Source organism: Hordeum vulgare, unplaced genomic scaffold, assembly GCF_904849725.1.
Source record: "Hordeum vulgare subsp. vulgare unplaced genomic scaffold, MorexV3_pseudomolecules_assembly, whole genome shotgun sequence".
In the NCBI taxonomy this organism is placed as follows: Eukaryota; Viridiplantae; Streptophyta; class Magnoliopsida; order Poales; family Poaceae; genus Hordeum; species Hordeum vulgare.
Genome location: NW_025422582.1, coordinates 71,779 through 92,990, shown reverse-complemented (window position 1 = coordinate 92,990; position 21,212 = coordinate 71,779). Strand labels below are relative to the sequence as shown.

Genomic DNA, 21,212 nt, shown 5'->3' with positions numbered 1-21,212 from the left:
ATACCAAGATTTCTGACATCTTATCCTCGTATTTAAAAATTCTCAAATCGAATCAATTAAGAACCAATTCAAATTCATATAATAAAAGAATAAGGAAACACTACCTCACCCCTATTGATAACCATTTTGGCCACTACCGCCAAAACAAACCCTAACCCTAGTTTAAGGATAGAACTATGGTATGGTTTCTCTAAACCCAGTATCGGCAGGCTTAGTTACTCTCTTGCCCGAACTTATGCGAAGTAAAAATTGATTGAATTCGATCAGTACTAGAAAACCTAAGTATTTTATTGATCAGGCGGCACCCAGATTTGAACTGGGGATAAAGGATTTGCAGTCCCCTGCCTTACCGCTTGGCCATGCCGCCAAAAAATCCGATCGAAAATCTAGAAAACAGCAAGTATTCATCCACGTTTTCTTACGAAAAGCCCCTTTCTTTTATTTTGAATATAATTAAACTTACTTTTTTCCAATCTTTTTCAAAAAAGATACTCCTGCTTTTTTTGATCCAGTTTCGATTATTCTCCTCGATAGATTCTATCTTAAAACATACATTGCTAACACAATAAAACTTCCCATTTCTTTCTATTGAGATGAAAAAGAAGAAAAGTGGATTTCTAGTCACAGGCTGCAAAATTCAGAACAAATTGGAACCATTAACTAGAATTCTCTTTCTTTTTTGAATTGCAGTAGTGAACTACTCTTAAATCGGTATTATCTCCCCCCCTTCAATTTCAATGGCATAATAAAATATTATGGCTTTATGCTTAATCCGTGTATAGGTGAACTTTAGGTCCGAGCAGCATTATTATCCAAAGATCCCCTTTATGTACATATCTCTATGGGGAATCGTGCTTTAATTTTTCAAAGTATTAAATTAAATATCTTGAATAAAAAAAGGAAATTTGCTCTGATATTAGAGTATAACCTGACTATCTTGGCCTACCCAAGTGAAATTACGATAAAAGAAAAGCATGGATATGGGGAGAGGTGGATAATTAGATTGGCATGTACTTAAAAAAGGGACTTACTTTATTTTAGAATTCCACAATGAAATACTTAATTTTCTAGCAATTATACTACTCCGATCCGAAATAAAAAAGAACCCTCAAATTATTTTTAGAAATTAAAGTAAGCACGCTATTCTAAATCGAAGTAAAGTAAAACTTTCTAGTGTATTATATTACGGCTTTATTACATTCATAGAAAGGGGATAAAATGAGAAATCTTTGCCATTCAATCTGATTAGAATATTATAAAGTATAAGTGGCATAATTTTTTTTGTAGGAATATTTTAGCAATTCATTTTCATTTCATTTGTACCCCTGGTAAACTAGAATTTTCGTCGAAATGGTCTCTATTCATATGTATGAAATACATATATGAAATACGTATGTGGAGTTCCCTAGAATTTCATGTGATTCAGTAAACAGAATATAGATTCCATGATTGCTAGATCAATCCGTAGGGATTGATGAAGAGTGAGCTGATAATGGAATTTTTCTTTGATAAACAGGAAACTTAAGATTAAGATGCTCCGGAATGGAAACGAGGGAATGTCCACAATACCCGGATTTAGTCAGATCCAATTCGAGGGATTTTTTAGGTTCATTAATCAAGCCTTGGCAGAAGAACTTGACAAGTTTCCAACAATTAAAGATCCAGATCACGAAATTGCATTTCAATTATTTGCGAAAGGATATCAATTGCTAGAACCCTCGATAAAAGAAAGAGATGCTGTGTATGAATCACTCACCTATTCTTCCGAATTATATGTATCTGCGAGATTAATTTTTGGTTTCGATGTGCAAAAGCAAACCATTTCTATCGGAAACATTCCTATAATGAATTCCTTAGGAACCTTTATTATAAATGGAATATACCGAATTGTGATCAATCAAATATTGCTAAGTCCTGGTATTTACTACCGCTCGGAATTAGATCATAAGGGAATTTCTATCTACACCGGGACTATAATATCAGATTGGGGAGGGAGATCGGAATTAGCAATTGATAAAAAAGAAAGGATATGGGCTCGCGTGAGTAGAAAACAAAAGATATCTATTCTAGTTCTATCATCAGCTATGGGTTCGAATCTAAGAGAAATTCTAGATAATGTTTCCTACCCTGAAATTTTCTTGTCTTTCCCGAATGCTAAGGAGAAGAAGAGGATTGAGTCAAAAGAAAAAGCTATTTTGGAGTTTTATCAACAATTTGCTTGTGTAGGTGGGGACCTGGTATTTTCGGAGTCCTTATGCGAGGAATTACAAAAGAAATTTTTTCAACAAAAATGTGAATTAGGAAGGATTGGTCGACGAAATATGAATCGGAGACTTAATCTTGATATACCTCAGAACAATACATTCTTGTTACCACGAGATGTATTGGCCGCTACGGATCATTTGATTGGAATGAAATTTGGAACGGGTATACTTGACGATGACGATATGAATCACTTGAAAAATAAACGTATTCGTTCGGTTGCGGATCTGTTACAAGATCAATTCGGATTGGCTCTTGGTCGTTTACAACATGCAGTTCAAAAAACTATTCGTAGAGTATTCATACGTCAATCGAAACCGACTCCCCAAACTTTGGTAACTCCAACTTCAACTTCAATTTTATTAATAACTACTTATGAGACCTTTTTTGGCACATACCCATTATCTCAAGTTTTTGATCAAACGAATCCATTGACACAAACTGTTCATGGGCGAAAAGTGAGTTGTTTAGGTCCTGGAGGGTTGACGGGGAGAACCGCAAGTTTTCGGAGCCGAGATATTCATCCGAGTCACTATGGGCGTATTTGTCCAATTGACACGTCTGAAGGAATCAATGTTGGACTTACTGGATCCTTAGCAATTCATGCGAGAATTGATCACTTGTGGGGATCTATAGAGAGTCCGTTTTATGAAATATCTGCTGAGAAAGCAAAAGAAAAAAAAGAGAGACAGGTGGTTTATCTATCACCAAATAGAGATGAGTATTATATGATAGCAGCAGGAAATTCTTTGTCCTTGAATCAAGGTATTCAGGAAGAACAGGTTGTTCCAGCTAGATACCGCCAAGAATTCTTGACTATTGCATGGGAACAGATTCATGTTAGAAGTATTTTTCCTTTCCAATATTTTTCTATTGGGGGTTCTCTCATTCCTTTTATTGAGCACAATGATGCGAATCGGGCTTTAATGAGTTCTAATATGCAGCGCCAAGCAGTTCCACTTTCTCGGTCCGAGAAATGCATTGTTGGAACTGGATTGGAACGCCAAACAGCTCTAGATTCGAGGGTTTCCGTTATAGCCGAACGCGAGGGAAAGATCATTTCTACTGATAGTCATAAGATACTTTTATCAAGTAGTGGGAAGACTATAAGTATTCCTTTAGTTAACCACCGTCGCTCTAACAAAAATACTTGTATGCACCAAAAACCTCGGGTTCCACGGGGTAAATCCATTAAAAAAGGACAAATTTTAGCAGAAGGAGCTGCTACAGTTGGGGGGGAACTTGCTTTAGGAAAAAACGTATTAGTAGCTTATATGCCATGGGAAGGTTACAATTTTGAAGACGCAGTACTAATTAGCGAACGTTTGGTATATGAGGATATTTATACCTCTTTTCACATCCGGAAATATGAAATTCAGACGGATACGACAAGCCAGGGCTCCGCTGAAAAAATCACTAAAGAAATACCACATCTAGAAGAACATTTACTCCGCAATTTGGACAAAAATGGAGTTGTTAGGTTGGGATCCTGGGTAGAAACTGGTGATATTTTAGTAGGTAAATTAACGCCTCAGATAGCGAGCGAATCATCATATATCGCAGAAGCTGGATTATTACGGGCCATATTCGGCCTTGAGGTTTCCACTTCAAAAGAAACTTCTCTGAAATTACCTATAGGTGGAAGAGGGCGCGTTATCGATGTGAAATGGATCCAAAGGGACCCCCTCGACATAATGGTTCGTGTATATATTTTACAGAAACGTGAAATCAAAGTTGGGGATAAAGTAGCCGGAAGACATGGGAATAAAGGGATCATTTCCAAAATTTTGCCTAGGCAAGATATGCCCTATTTGCAAGATGGAACACCCGTTGATATGGTCTTCAATCCCTTAGGAGTACCCTCCCGAATGAATGTGGGACAAATATTTGAAAGCTCGCTCGGATTAGCGGGGGATCTGCTAAAGAAACATTATAGAATAGCACCCTTTGATGAGAGATATGAGCAAGAGGCTTCAAGAAAACTTGTGTTTTCAGAATTATATGAAGCCAGTAAAGAAACAAAAAATCCATGGGTATTTGAACCCGAGTACCCGGGAAAAAGCAGAATATTTGATGGAAGAACAGGCGACCCCTTTGAGCAACCTGTTCTAATAGGGAAGTCCTATATCTTAAAATTAATTCATCAAGTTGATGAGAAAATTCATGGGCGTTCTACTGGGCCCTACTCACTTGTTACACAACAACCGGTTAGAGGAAGAGCCAAGCAAGGGGGACAACGAGTAGGAGAAATGGAAGTTTGGGCTTTAGAAGGATTTGGTGTTGCTCATATTTTACAAGAGATACTTACTTATAAATCTGACCATCTTATAGCTCGCCAAGAAATACTTAATGCTACGATCTGGGGAAAAAGAATACCTAATCATGAGGATCCTCCAGAATCTTTTCGAGTGCTCGTTCGAGAACTACGATCTTTGGCTCTAGAACTGAATCATTTCCTTGTATCTGAAAAGAACTTCCAGGTTAATAGGGAGGAAGTTTGATCGGAATAAATATAAATTCTTTTCTTATTTCTATTTTATGATTGACCAATATAAACATCAACAACTTCAAATTGGACTCGTTTCCCCTCAACAAATAAAGGCTTGGGCTAACAAAAACCTACCTAATGGAGAAGCCGTTGGCGAAGTCACAAGGCCCTCTACTTTTCATTATAAAACCGATAAACCAGAAAAAGATGGATTGTTTTGCGAAAGAATCTTTGGACCCATAAAAAGCGGGATTTGCGGTTGTGGCAATTCTCGAGCGAGCGGAGCTGAAAACGAAGACGAAAGATTTTGCCAAAAATGCGGGGTAGAATTTGTGGATTCTCGGATACGAAGATATCAAATGGGATACATCAAACTCGCATGTCCCGTGACTCATGTGTGGTATTTGAAAGGTCTTCCTAGTTATATCGCGAATCTTTTAGATAAACCTCTTAAGAAGTTGGAGGGCCTAGTATACGGCGATTTCTCTTTTGCTAGGCCCAGCACTAAAAAACCCACTTTTTTACGATTACGAGGTTTATTCGAAGAGGAAATTGCATCCTGTAACCACAGCATTTCTCCCTTTTTTTCTACCCCAGGCTTTGCAACATTTCGAAATCGGGAAATTGCGACAGGAGCAGGTGCTATTAGAGAACAATTAGCAGATTTGGATTTGCGAATTATTATAGAGAATTCTTTGGTCGAATGGAAGGAATTAGAAGACGAGGGGTATAGTGGAGATGAGTGGGAAGATAGAAAAAGACGAATAAGAAAAGTTTTTTTGATTAGACGCATGCAATTGGCGAAACATTTTATTCAAACAAATGTAGAACCAGAATGGATGGTTTTGTGCTTATTACCGGTTCTTCCTCCCGAATTGAGACCTATTGTTTATAGGTCTGGAGATAAAGTAGTGACTTCAGACATTAATGAACTTTATAAGAGAGTTATCCGTCGGAACAACAATCTTGCCTATCTATTAAAAAGAAGTGAATTAGCGCCAGCAGATTTAGTAATGTGCCAGGAAAAATTGGTACAAGAAGCCGTGGATACACTTCTTGATAGTGGGTCCCGCGGGCAACCGACGAGGGATGGTCACAATAAAGTATACAAATCACTTTCAGATGTAATTGAAGGTAAAGAGGGAAGGTTTCGCGAGACTCTGCTTGGGAAACGGGTCGATTACTCGGGGCGTTCTGTCATTGTTGTGGGTCCTTCGCTTTCATTACATCAATGTGGATTACCTCTAGAGATAGCAATAAAGCTTTTTCAGCTATTTGTAATTCGCGATTTAATCACGAAACGCGCCACTTCTAATGTCAGGATTGCTAAAAGGAAAATTTGGGAAAAGGAACCCATTGTATGGGAAATACTTCAAGAAGTTATGCGGGGACATCCTGTACTGTTAAATAGAGCACCTACTCTGCATAGATTAGGCATACAGGCCTTTCAACCCACTTTAGTAGAGGGGCGTACTATTTCTTTACACCCATTAGTGTGTAAGGGTTTCAATGCAGACTTTGATGGAGATCAAATGGCTGTTCATCTACCTTTATCCTTGGAAGCTCAGGCGGAAGCCCGTTTACTTATGTTTTCTCATATGAATCTCTTATCTCCTGCTATTGGGGATCCTATTTGCGTACCAACCCAAGACATGCTTATCGGGCTTTATGTATTAACAATTGGAAAGCGTCGAGGTATTTGTGCAAATAGATATAATAGTTTCAGAAACTATCCAAATTTAAAAGTCAATTACAATAATAATAATTCTAAGTATAGGAAAGATAAAGAACCCCATTTTTCTAGTTCTTATGATGCACTGGGAGCTTATAGACAAAAACTAATCAGTTTAGATAGTCCCTTGTGGCTACGATGGAACCTGGATCAACGCGTCATTGGGTCAAGAGAAGTTCCGATTGAAATTCAATATGAATCTTTGGGGACTTATCATGAGATTTATGCTCACTATCTAATAATGGGAAATAGAAAAAAAGAAATTCGTTCGATATACATTCGAACCACTCTTGGTCATATTTCTTTTTATAGAGAAATAGAGGAAGCCGTACAAGGATTTAGTCAGGCCTATTCATACACTACCTAAACAAGAAAGTTAGATTCGGCGATGCCCCTCCCCTTTGCTTTCGGGGGGCATTCCGATTTCCCTAGTATCATCATTATTTGCCACGCGAATCCAGATTGAGATTGAGGCAATTAAGTTAATTAAATTTTCGAATCACTGACTCAGGCCCATTGTCGAATCCTACTCAGCAATTGTCGAATCCTACTCAGCCGAAAAGGGGGTACTTATGTATGGCGGAACGGGCCAATCTGGTCTTTCATAATAAAGAGATAGACGGAACTGGTATGAAACGACTTATTAGCAGATTAATAGATCATTTTGGAATGGGATATACATCCCATATACTGGATCAACTAAAGACTCTGGGCTTCTATCAAGCCACTACTACATCGATTTCGTTAGGAATCGAGGATCTTTTAACAATACCCTCTAAGGGATGGTTAGTCCAAGACGCGGAACAACAGAGTTTTCTTTTGGAGAAACACTATTATTATGGGGCTGTACACGCGGTAGAAAAATTACGCCAATCTGTTGAGATATGGTATGCGACAAGTGAATATTTGAAACAAGAAATGAATTCAAATTTTCGGATAACGGATCCTTCTAATCCAGTCTATCTAATGTCTTTTTCAGGAGCCAGAGGAAATGCATCTCAAGTACACCAATTAGTAGGTATGAGAGGATTAATGTCGGACCCTCAAGGACAAATGATTGATTTACCTATTCAAAGCAATTTACGCGAGGGACTTTCTTTGACAGAATATATAATTTCCTGCTATGGAGCCCGCAAAGGGGTTGTAGATACTGCTGTACGAACAGCAGATGCTGGATATCTTACACGTAGACTTGTTGAAGTAGTTCAACATATTATTGTGCGTAGAAGAGATTGTGGTACTATCCGAGGTATTTCTGTAAGTCCTCAAAATGGGATGACGGAAAAACTTTTTGTCCAAACACTAATTGGTCGTGTATTAGCAGACGATATATATATCGGTTCACGATGCATTGCCGCGCGAAATCAAGATATTGGAATTGGATTAGTCAATCGATTCATAACTGCCTTTCGAGCACAACCATTTCGAGCACAACCAATATATATTAGAACCCCCTTTACTTGCCGAAGCACTTCTTGGATCTGTCAATTATGCTATGGCCGGAGTCCTACTCATAGTGATCTGGTGGAATTGGGAGAAGCCGTAGGTATTATTGCGGGTCAATCAATTGGGGAGCCAGGGACTCAACTAACATTAAGAACTTTTCATACTGGCGGAGTATTCACAGGGGGTACTGCCGACCTTGTACGATCCCCTTCGAATGGAAAAATCCAATTCAATGAGAATTTGGTTCACCCCACACGTACCCGTCATGGACAGCCTGCTTTTCTATGTTATATAGACTTGCATGTAACTATTCAGAGTCAAGATATTCTATATAGTGTGAATATTCCCTCAAAAAGCTTGATTCTAGTGCAAAATGATCAATATGTAAAATCTGAACAAGTAATTGCGGAGATTCGTGCCGGAACGTCCACTTTACATTTTAAAGAAAGGGTACAAAAGCATATTTATTCTGAATCAGACGGCGAAATGCACTGGAGTACTGATGTTTACCATGCGCCCGAATATCAATATGGTAATCTTCGTCGATTACCAAAAACAAGCCATTTATGGATATTATCCGTAAGTATGTGCAGATCCAGTATAGCGTCTTTTTCACTCCACAAGGATCAAGATCAAATGAATACTTATGGTAAAAAAGATAGGGAAATTCTTGATTATTCAACGTCGGATCGAATCATGTCCAATGGCCATTGGAATTTGATCTATCCTTCTATTTTTCAAGATAATTCAGATTTGTTGGCGAAAAAGCGAAGAAATAGGTTCGTCATTCCATTACAATATCATCAAGAACAAGAGAAAGAACTAATATCCTGTTTTGGGATTTCGATTGAAATCCCCTTTATGGGTGTTTTACGTAGAAATACTATTTTTGCTTATTTTGACGATCCCCGATACAGAAAAGATAAAAAGGGTTCAGGAATTGTTAAATTTAGATATAGGACCCTAGAAGAAGAATATAGGACTCGAGCGGAAGACTCAGAAGAGGAATATGAGACCCTAGAACACGAATACAGGACCCGAGAGGACGAATATGAAACCCTAGAAGAATCTAAATATGGAATCCTAGAAGACGAATACGAATATGAAACCCTAGAAAACGAATATGGGAGCCCAGAAAACAAATATGGGAACCCAGAGAACGAATATAGGACTTTAGAGAAAGACTCAGAAGAGGAATATGGGAACCCAGAGAGCAAATATAGGACCCAAGAGGACGAATATGGAACTTTAGAAGAAGACTCAGAAGACGAATATGGCAGCCCCGGGGAAAGCGGCGAGGAAAAATATGGTACTTTAGAGGAAGACTCAGAAGAAGACTCAGAGGACGAATACGAGAGCCCAGAGGAAGATTCCATCTTAAAAAAAGAGGGTTTGATTGAGCATCGAGGAACAAAAGAATTTAGTCTAAAATACCAAAAAGAAGTAGATCGGTTTTTTTTCATTCTTCAAGAACTTCATATCTTGCCGAGATCTTCATCCCTAAAGATACTTGACAATAGTATTATTGGAGTGGATACACAACTCACAAAAAATACAAGAAGTGGACTAGGCGGACTGGTCCGAGTGAAGAGAAAAAAAAGCCATACGGAACTCAAAATATTTTCCGGAGATATTCATTTTCCTGAAGAGGCAGATAAGATATTAGGTGGGTGTTTGATACCGCCAGAAAGACAAAAAAAAGATTCTAAGGAATCAAAAAAAAAGAAAAATTGGGTCTATGTTCAACGGAAAAAAATTCTCAAGAGCAAGGAAAAGTATTTTGTTTCCGTTCGCCCTACAGTGGCATATGAAATGGACGAAGGAAGAAATTTAGCAACACTTTTCCCGCAGGATCTCTTGCAAGAAGAAAATAATCTCCAAATTCGACTTGTCAATTTTATTTATCATGAAAATAGCAAGTTAACTCAAAGAATTTATCACACAAATAGTCAATTTGTTAGAACTTGCTTAGTAGTGAATTGGGAACAAGAAGAAAAAGAAAAGGCTGGTGCTTCCCTTGTTGAGGTAAGAGCAAATGATCTTATTCGCGATTTCCTAAGAATTGAGTTAGTCAAGTCCACTATTTCGTATACACGAAAAAGGTATGATAGGACAAGTGGAGGACCGACTCCCCATAATAGGTTAGATCGCGCCAATAGCAATTCTTTTTATTCCAAGGCGAAGATTGAATCACTTAGCCAACATCAAGAAGCTATTGGCACTTTGTTGAATCGAAATAAAGAATACCAATCTTTGATGATTTTGTCGGCATCCAACTGTTCTCGAATTGGTTTATTCAAGAATTCAAAACATCCCAATGCGATAAAAGAATGGAATCCTAGAATTCCTATTCTAGAAATTTTTGGGCCCTTAGGGGCTATTGTAGCTAGTATATCGCATTTTTCTTCATCTTACTATTTACTAACGCATAATAAAATCCTGCTAAAAAAATATTTGTTCGTTGACAATTTGAAACAAACCTTCCAAGTACTTCAAGAACTTAAATACTCTTTAATAGATGAAAATAAAAGGATTTCCAATTTCGATAGTAACATAATGTTGGATCCATTCCTTTTGAATTGTCACTTTGTCCATCATGATTCTTGGGAAGAGACATTGGCAATAATTCACCTTGGACAATTTATTTGTGAAAATGTATGTCTATTTAAATCGCACATAAAAAAATCTGGTCAAATTTTCAGTGTAAATATGGATTCCTTTGTTATAAGAGCAGCTAAACCTTATTTGGCCACTACAGGAGCAACTGTTAATGGTCATTATGGAGAAATCCTTTACAAGGGAGATAGGTTAGTTACGTTTATATATGAAAAATCGAGATCTAGTGACATAACGCAAGGTCTTCCAAAAGTGGAACAAATCTTTGAAGCGCGTTCAATTGATTCATTATCCCCCAATCTCGAAAGGAGAATTGAGGATTGGAATGAGCGTATACCAAGAATTCTTGGGGTCCCTTGGGGATTCTTGATTGGAGCTGAGCTAACCATAGCCCAAAGTCGTATTTCTTTGGTTAATAAAATCCAAAAGGTTTATCGATCCCAAGGGGTACAGATCCATAATAGACATATAGAGATTATTATACGCCAAGTAACATCAAAAGTGCGGGTTTCCGAAGATGGAATGTCTAATGTTTTTTCGCCTGGGGAATTAATCGGACTATTGCGAGCGGAACGAGCAGGGCGAGCTTTGGATGAATCGATCTATTATCGGGCAATCTTATTGGGAATAACAAGGGCTTCCCTGAATACCCAAAGTTTCATATCTGAAGCAAGTTTTCAAGAAACTGCTCGAGTTTTAGCAAAAGCTGCCCTACGAGGTCGCATTGATTGGTTGAAAGGCTTGAAAGAAAACGTAGTTCTGGGGGGGATTATACCTGTTGGTACCGGATTCCAAAAATTTGTGCATCGTTCCCCACAAGACAAGAACCTTTATTTCGAAATAAAAAAAAAAAATCTATTCGCGTCGGAAATGAGAGATTTTTTGTTTCTCCATACAGAATTAGTTTCTTCAGATTCTGACGTAACAAACAATTTTTATGAGACATAAAAACCCCCATTTAACATTTAACCCTAAGGATACATAAAACATATTTTTTACTTTACTAGACTTTTGAACTTAGAACACTAACAGGTTAAATTTTAGATTTTTAAGATTTTTATTTTAATAAGTAAAACAAGTCAGTTAATTCATTAAATTAAGGTTTTGTTTATACCATGTATCAATGTATCAATGGCCAACTCTTAGTACAAGGTTCTCTCAGAACAATTATTATTTTATTTATTTCAAGCTATTTCGGATCTTTCTTAATCTTCAAAAAGAAATAAATTCCGTAATGGAATGTTAGGATGAAAAAAAAAGGAAGTGTGGAAAAAATGACAAGAAGATATTGGAACATTAATTTGAAAGAGATGATAGAAGCAGGAGTTCATTTTGGTCATGGTATTAAGAAATGGAATCCTAAAATGGCCCCTTACATTTCGGCAAAGCGTAAAGGTACTCATATTATAAATCTCGCTAGAACGGCCCGTTTTTTATCAGAAGCTTGTGATTTAGTTTTTGATGCAGCAAGTCAGGGAAAAAGTTTCTTAATTGTTGGTACCAAAAAAAGAGCAACAGATTTAGTAGCATCAGCTGCAATAAGGGCTCGTTGTCATTATGTTAATAAAAAGTGGTTCAGTGGTATGTTAACGAATTGGTCGATTACGAAAACTAGACTTTCTCAATTTAGAGACTTAAGAGCGGAAGAAAAAATGGGAAAATTCCACCATCTCCCAAAAAGAGATGTGGCAATCTTGAAGAGAAAATTATCTACCTTACAAAGGTATCTCGGCGGGATCAAATATATGACGAGATTGCCAGACATTGTGATCGTCCTTGATCAGCAAAAAGAGTATATAGCTCTTCGGGAATGTGCCATTTTGGGAATTCCTACTATTTCTTTAGTCGATACAAATTGTGACCCGGATCTCGCGAATATATCGATTCCAGCCAACGATGACACTATGACTTCAATTCGATTGATTCTTAACAAATTAGTATTTTCAATTTGTGAGGGCCGTTCTCTCTATATAAGAAATCGTTGATTAAGAATATATAGTGAATTCTTGGACAACTGCGTAGATTTATGGAATGACTTACTATATCTTTTTTTGCATAGAATTTGTTTTGCATAGAAAAAAGAAGGGGAATATTGATATATATTAGAGGGTATTGATATATATTATGATCTGATGTGCTTTCTTGGTATCCTAAATATCAAATTAATAGTTCAAGTTGCTGAGTTGAGAAAGAGATGGTTGAATCAAAAGAATTCCTTTTTTGAAGTTCAATTTTTATCAGAGGACAATATGAATATTATACCTTGTTCCATTAAAACACTCAAGGGGTTATACGATATATCGGGTGTAGAAGTAGGCCAACACTTCTATTGGCAAATAGGAGGTTTTCAAATTCATGCCCAGGTACTCATCACTTCTTGGGTCGTAATTACTATCTTGCTAGGTTCAGTTGTCATAGCTGTTCGGAATCCACAAACCATCCCGACCGACGGGCAGAATTTTTTTGAATATGTCCTTGAGTTTATTCGAGACTTGAGCAAAACTCAGATTGGAGAAGAATATGGTCCCTGGGTTCCCTTTATTGGAACTATGTTCCTTTTTATTTTTGTTTCAAATTGGTCGGGTGCTCTTTTACCTTGGAAAATTATAGAGTTACCCCATGGGGAATTAGCAGCGCCCACGAATGATATAAATACTACTGTTGCTTTAGCTTTACTCACGTCAGCGGCATATTTTTATGCTGGTCTTAGCAAAAAAGGATTGAGCTATTTCGAGAAATATATTAAACCAACCCCAATCCTTTTACCAATTAACATCCTAGAAGATTTCACAAAACCATTATCGCTTAGCTTTCGACTTTTCGGGAATATATTGGCGGATGAATTAGTCGTTGTTGTTCTTGTTTCTTTAGTCCCCTTAGTAATCCCTATACCGGTCATGTTTCTTGGATTATTTACAAGCGGTATTCAAGCTCTTATTTTTGCAACATTAGCCGCAGCCTATATAGGTGAATCCATGGAGGGTCATCATTGAATTGACTAGTTTTGGAATATAGTATTTTTTTTTTCAGCTTAGCTCAATTCATGCATGGTTCCAGATAATCTGCTTGGTTGCAATAGTTAGAAATGCGTATGAATATATAGCCTAGAGTTGTAGGAGAGAGAATAGAATAGACTATATTATGGAATTTTCAAAGTATATATGCATTAAGGAGGGTGGAGTCAGGCTAGATCTATACTATAATAAATATCCTTAATATCTATAAGTGGAGTCCTCTTTTATGCGGGTTTCCACTTTAAGCAATGATTTTAGAATCCGATTCAATAGAAAATGAGAAAATATGCAAACAAAATAGAAGAAACAAATGTATATAGGATATTGATATTATATTATATATTCCTAGGTTAGATTCATTATCTAATCCGATATATGGATATAGAATTCCCTTCTATGTAGTTCGGACAATTCACATTTCAATTTGATTTCAATTTGTACTTTTTAGTTACTTTACTTCTCCCCAATAGAGCTTAGAAGTAAGAATTTTTTGGTTGATTGTATCCTTAACCATTTCTTTTTTTTTGACACGAGGAACTACTCACCATGAATCCACTAATTGCTGCTGCTTCTGTTATTGCTGCTGGATTGGCCGTAGGGCTTGCTTCTATTGGACCTGGAGTTGGTCAAGGTACTGCTGCAGGACAAGCTGTAGAAGGTATTGCGAGACAGCCAGAAGCAGAAGGTAAAATACGAGGTACTTTATTGCTTAGTCTAGCTTTTATGGAAGCTTTAACAATTTATGGACTAGTTGTGGCACTAGCGCTTTTATTTGCGAACCCTTTTGTTTAATCCTAAAAAAAAAAGTTCTTTCGATTTCGATTAGATACTTTTTTCTTTTTTTAGTAAATTGGTATTTGCTTCCGCAATTCCAATTATATCAATACTTTATTTAATTTACTCCTATTTATTACTCCTGGAATTATCTATTTATCGGGACAGATAATACCGCATTCTAGGAAGGGCTGAGTTGAGTATGATTAATTTAGAAGATATGCTCGCCTTCTTATTTCCCGTCCTTAGTTTAGGAAAGTGGAAAGTTTTTTCCTTTTATTTTAGGAATTTTGGGAACGGAACATTTCAACAAAGGAAGCCTTTCACCGGTCAAACAAGACCTAAGACTTAATCTAAAAGAAATTACTAGATTGAATCTATTTGCATTAAAAAAACCGATCAAAAAAGGGCGAGCGAAGTAAGTGATCGAAAAACTTTGTTCTTTGTTCGTCCTATCTATAAGAGGAGAGCATATGAAAAATGTAACCCATTCTTTCGTTTTTTTAGCTCACTGGCCATCCGCTGGCAGTTTCGGGCTTAATACCGATATTTTAGCAACAAATCTAATAAATCTAACTGTAGTGGTTGGTGTTTTGATTTTTTTTGGAAAGGGAGTGTGTGCGAGTTGTCTATTTCAAGAATAGATTGGATCTATCCGGCTGCACTTTAGAATATTTTTTAGTATTTTTCGGATAAATAAGAAAAGGGTGCACGATCTCGACGAATTACTTCTGAATAAATTCAGAAATCATATGGAAGAACCATAGCATTTCGCGACTCATTGGTAAATCAATTTTGATTCTCTATAAACCAAGAATGTGAGACCATTAACACGGTTAAAGCTAAACTGCTTGAAGTCCAGGCAAAAAGAGGTACTCTTTCTACAACTATATTAGTATTAGTACCGAATTTAAACGGGAAATAGCTAATGTAAAATTTATCTGATATAGAACACTCATATCGATAAAATGGTTTGAACTATTTACTAGAAAAAAAAAGAAGGGGCACCCTGCCCTTTTTTAACCAATGCCGAATCGACGACCTATGTATAAAAAAGAGAAATTTTTTGGATTTGAAGAAAAAAAAAAAAGAATTCTATTAATTTTCATTTTCCATTTATTTAGTTAGTTTTTCTTAATGAAATTGAAATTATTAACTAAAGGGCAAATATAAATAAAGAAACAACTTTGCTGACCATGATATATTTTTATCTAGGCGGAAGAGTCCTCTTAATATTTATCTAGTCTTATATAGGTTTCGGTATATTGAAATATAAACATAAAAAATAAGATAGAGGATAGGCTCATTACTTATACTTAAAAAAAGATATGGAAATTGCTATAGCAAAAAAAGAAAAAAAGGAGCGTGAGAGCCAAATGAATCGAAAGATTCATGTTTGGTTCGGGAAGAGATCATAAAAGTTGTAAACTTACAAAATAATCTACTTTCATTAAAAGATTTATTAGATAATCGAAAACAGAGGATCTTGAGTACTATTCGAAATTCAGAAGAATTGCGTAGAGGGACCATTGAGCAACTCGAAAAAGCTCGGATTCGATTACAGAAAGTCGAACTAGAAGCGGATGAGTATCGAATGAATGGATACTCTGAGATAGAACGAGAAAAAGCAAATTTGATTAATGCTACTTCTATTAGTTTGGAACAATTAGAAAAGTCTAAAAACGAAACCCTTTATTTTGAAAAACAAAGGGCAATGAATCAGGTCCGACAGCGGGTTTTCCAACAGGCCGTACAAGGAGCTCTAGGAACTCTGAATAGTTGTTTGAATACCGAGTTACATTTCCGTACGATTCGTGCTAATATTGGCATTCTCGGGTCCCTGGAATGGAAGAGATAATTAAATTAATTAGGCCTTGAACTTCTACTTTCGTTTAGAATTTAGGCATTATTTTTCCCCTTGCTTTCGAAAAAAGAGTCAAGAAACACTAATGGCAACCCTTCGAGTCGACGAAATTCATAAAATTCTCCGCGAACGTATTGAACAATATAATAGGAAAGTAGGGATTGAGAATATAGGTCGCGTAGTTCAAGTGGGGGATGGGATTGCTCGTATTATAGGTCTTGGTGAAATAATGTCGGGTGAATTAGTCCAATTTGCAGAAGGTACTAGGGGTATTGCTCTGAATTTGGAATCCAAAAATGTTGGGATTGTATTAATGGGCGATGGGTTGATGATACAAGAGGGCAGTTTTGTAAAAGCAACAGGAAGAATTGCTCAGATACCCGTGAGTGAGGCTTACTTGGGTCGTGTTGTAAATGCTCTGGCTAAACCTATTGATGGGAAAGGCGAAATTATAGCTTCCGAATCTCGCTTAATTGAATCTCCTGCTCCAAGTATAATTTCCAGGCGTTCCGTATACGAACCTCTTCAAACAGGGCTTATTGCTATCGATTCGATGATTCCTATAGGGCGCGGTCAGCGAGAGTTAATTATTGGGGACAGACAGACTGGCAAAACAGCAGTAGCTACAGATACAATTCTCAATCAAAAAGGGCAAGGTGTAATATGTGTTTATGTAGCTATCGGTCAAAGAGCATCCTCCGTAGCTCAAGTAGTAACTACTTTCCATGAGGAGGGGGCCATGGAATACACTATTGTAGTAGCTGAAATGGCGGATTCACCTGCTACATTACAATACCTCGCTCCTTATACGGGAGCAGCCCTGGCTGAGTATTTTATGTACCGCGAACGGCATACTTTAATAATTTATGATGATCTCTCCAAACAGGCACAAGCTTATCGCCAAATGTCCCTTCTATTAAGAAGACCTCCCGGCCGTGAGGCTTATCCAGGGGATGTTTTTTATTTGCATTCACGCCTTTTAGAAAGAGCCGCTAAATTAAATTCTCTTTTAGGCGAAGGAAGTATGACCGCTTTACCAATAGTTGAGACTCAATCTGGAGACGTTTCCGCCTATATTCCTACTAATGTAATCTCCATTACAGATGGACAAATATTCTTATCGGCGGATCTATTCAATGCCGGAATTCGACCCGCTATTAATGTGGGTATTTCTGTTTCCAGAGTAGGATCCGCGGCTCAAATTAAAGCCATGAAACAAGTAGCTGGCAAATCAAAATTGGAACTAGCTCAATTCGCAGAGTTACAAGCCTTTGCACAATTCGCCTCTGCTCTCGATAAAACAAGTCAGAATCAATTGGCAAGGGGTCGACGATTAAGGGAATTGCTTAAACAATCCCAGGCAAATCCTCTCCCAGTGGAAGAGCAGATAGCTACTATTTATACCGGAACAAGAGGATATCTTGATTCGTTAGAAATCGAACAGGTAAATAAATTTCTGGATGAGTTACGTAAACACCTAAAAGATACTAAACCTCAATTCCAAGAAATTATATCTTCTAGCAAGACATTCACCGAGCAAGCGGAAATCCTTTTGAAGGAAGCTATTCAGGAACAGCTGGAACGGTTTTCCCTTCAGTAACAAATAAATTTGGCATATCTACTCTTGTTATTTTGCATGTCTACTCTTGTTATTTGAATCATGCAAAAAAGTTTTCTTTGTTTTTAGTTTAGTATAGTTATTTAAAGAATAGATAGAAATAAGATTGCGTCCAATAGGATTTGAACCTATACCAAAGGTTTAGAAGACCTCTGTCCTATCCATTAGACAATGGACGCTTTTCTTTCGTATTTTATTCTTTCTTTTATTCTTTCTTTTATTTGTTGTCTTCTTCCGAGAAAAAACTGTTAGACCAAAACTCTTTTAGGAAATCAAAAAATCCAGATACAAATGGATGATGTATATATCATGCATATATCATTAAAGAAGGAGTATGGGGCCGGTAGTGGGAATCGAACCCGCAACCCCAAGGTTATGAGACTTATGAGCTACCAAACTGCTCTATACTCTTAAACTAAAGAGGGGTAACTAGTGGATAAAAGAGGGTTCGATACGTCCCTCTACCATATCTATACAAATAGAATAGTCCATTTATACAGAATGGTAAAGAGGGCTCCTCTATGATTATCAATTCCAGAAATCCATACAAATACGAAAGGGTATTTTATCCTTACCAACTGGATCTTGTTGCACCCGGTAATAAACATTCATAAACCATTTCTCGAAGTACGTGTCCGGATAGCCCAAAATGTCGATAGTTAGCTCTAGGTCTTCCGGTCAAAAAACAACGTCGATGAAGGCGTGTAGGTGCACTATTACGCGGTAGGGATTGCAATTTTTCTCGCATTTTCGTTTTTTCACTCAAACTCAAGGGAGAAACTTTGCTTCTTATCTTTTTTTTTAAAGATTGACGAATCAAATGATATTTCTGTTCTAATTTCTGCCGCTTCTTCTCCCTCTGAATCAAACTCTTTTTTGCCATAATGTGCCGTTGCTATTATTATCAAGTATACGGTTCTAATCCTAGATGGAAAAATAAATAGAAAAAGAAATTTAAGAAGGCGGATCCTCCCTCTCTATCAAGAGTAATGAACTAGGTGCTGATACAGTACAAAAAAACAAACTAAATTAACCAAACTTGCCTGATGTTGAGGCAATCAAGAAAGCTGCATAAGTGAATATATAACCCACGGAAAAGTGAGCTAATCCAACCAATCTTGCTTGCACAATGGAAAGAGCCACAGGCTTATCTCTCCAGCGAATTAAATTAGCTAAAGGTGTGCGTTCATGAGCCCATGCTAAAGTCTCAATTAATTCCTGCCAATACCCCCGCCAAGAAATTAAGAACATAAATCCAGTAGCCCAAACAAGATGTCCAAATAAGAACATCCAAGCCCATACCGATAAACTATTCATCCCAAAAGGATTATATCCATTGATAAGTTGTGAAGAGTTTAACCATAGGTAATCTCTTAACCATCCCATCAAATAAGTGGAGGATTCATTAAATTGTGAAACGTTGCCCTGCCATAATGTGATATGTTTCCAATGCCAATAAAAAGTAACCCACCCAATGGTATTTAACATCCAGAAAACTGCCAAATAAAATGCGTCCCAAGCAGAAATATCACAAGTACCGCCGCGCCCTGGGCCGTCACAAGGAAAACTATACCCAAAATCCTTTTTATCCGGCATTAATTTGGAACCGCGTGCGTCTAAAGCGCCCTTTACTAAAATCAATGTAGTTGTATGCAAACCTAGAGCAATAGCATGATGAACCAAGAAATCCCCAGGTCCTATTGTTAAGAAAAGCGAATTACTATTCTCATTAACAGCATTCAACCATCCGGGCAACCATAGGCTTCGACCCGCATTGAAAGCGGGGCCATTCGTTGAAGATAAGAGTATATCGAACCCATATGTCGTCTTGCCATGAGCAGATTGTATCCATTGGGCAAATATAGGTTCGATCAAGATTTGCTTTTCTGGAGTACCAAAAGCAAGCATGACGTCGTTATGAACATAAAGGCCCAAGGTATGGAATCCTAGAAAGAGGCTAGCCCAACTTAAATGAGATATGATAGCTTCTTTATGGTCTAACATTCTTGCCAATACATTATCCTCATTCTGTTCCGGATTGTAATCCCTAATGAAAAAAATAGCTCCATGAGCAAAAGCCCCTGTCATGATGAACCCCGCAATATATTGGTGATGAGTATATAAAGCAGCTTGAGTAGTAAAGTCTTGTGCTATGAATGCATAAGGAGGTAAAGAGTACATATGTTGAGCTACTAAGGAAGTAATAACCCCTAAAGAAGCTAGAGCAAGACCTAACTGAAAATGAATCGAATTGTTGATTGTGTCATAAAGGCCCTTATGCCCACGCCCTAATCGACCCCCCGGAGGAGTATGCGCTTCTAAAAGATCTTTAATACTGTGCCCAATTCCGAAGTTAGTTCGATACATGTGACCGGCAATGAGAAAAATAAATGCAATAGCTAAATGATGGTGAGCCATATCAGTCAGCCACAAACTTTGTGTTTGTGGATGGAATCCCCCAAGAAGAGTTAGAATGGCAGTTCCCGCTCCTTGAGCGGTACCAAATAAATGATTACTCGAATCAGGGTTTTGGGCATAAAGATTCCACTGACCCGTCAAAAGGGGTCCCAACCCCTGGGGATAGGGTAATACATCTAAGAAATTATTCCATCGAACGTACTCCCCCCTGGATGCGGGAATAGCAACATGAACTAAATGTCCTGTCCAAGCCAAAGAACTTACCCCGAAAAGTCCTGACAAATGATGATTGAGACGAGATTCCGCGTTTTTGAACCACGAAAGGCTTGGTTTCCATTTGGGTTGTAGATGTAACCAACTCGCTATTAAGGACAGCGTAGAAAGAAATAATAGAAAAAGAGCTCCAGTATAAAGATCTTCATTGGTGCGTAATCCTATTGTATACCACCACTGATAAACCCCAGAATAAGCAATATTCACTGGACCAGCAGCACCTCCTCGAGTAAAGGCTTCCACAGCGGGTTGACCAAAATGAGGATCCCAAATCGCATGAGCAATAGGTCTTACGTGTAAAGGATCCTGTATCCATGATTCAAAATTTCCTTGCCAAGCTACATGAAACAGATTTCCGGACGTCCATAGAAAGATTATTGCTAATTGCCCAAAGTGAGAAGCAAAAATGTTCTGATAAAGACGTTCTTCAGTAATATCATCATGACTTTCGAAATCATGTGCGGTAGCAATACCAAACCAAATACGACGAGTAGTGGGGTCCTGAGCTAAGCCTTGGCTAAACCTGGGAAATCTTAATTCCATAATGCCTTTCAAATCCTCCTAGCCACTATCCTACTGCAATAATTCTCGCTAAGAAGAATGCCCATGTCGTGGCAATTCCACCCAGAAGGTAATGGGTTACTCCTACAGCACGTCCTTGTATAATGCTCAAGGCTCTAGGCTGAGTAGCAGGAGCAACTTTTAAT

The 21,212-nt window shown here is 37.6% G+C and overlaps 2 non-coding genes across 2 annotated transcripts; both read right to left on the bottom strand.

The window, feature by feature from the left end:
- Positions 1-296: 296 nt before the first annotated feature.
- On the bottom strand, positions 297-367 carry TRNAC-GCA. The gene has a single exon. It is a non-coding gene; the product is annotated as a tRNA-Cys (tRNA).
- A 17,554-nt stretch (positions 368-17,921) lies between these two features.
- TRNAR-UCU lies at positions 17,922-17,993 on the bottom strand. Its single transcript has one exon. It is a non-coding gene; the product is annotated as a tRNA-Arg (tRNA).
- Between the last annotated feature and the right edge of the window lie 3,219 nt (positions 17,994-21,212).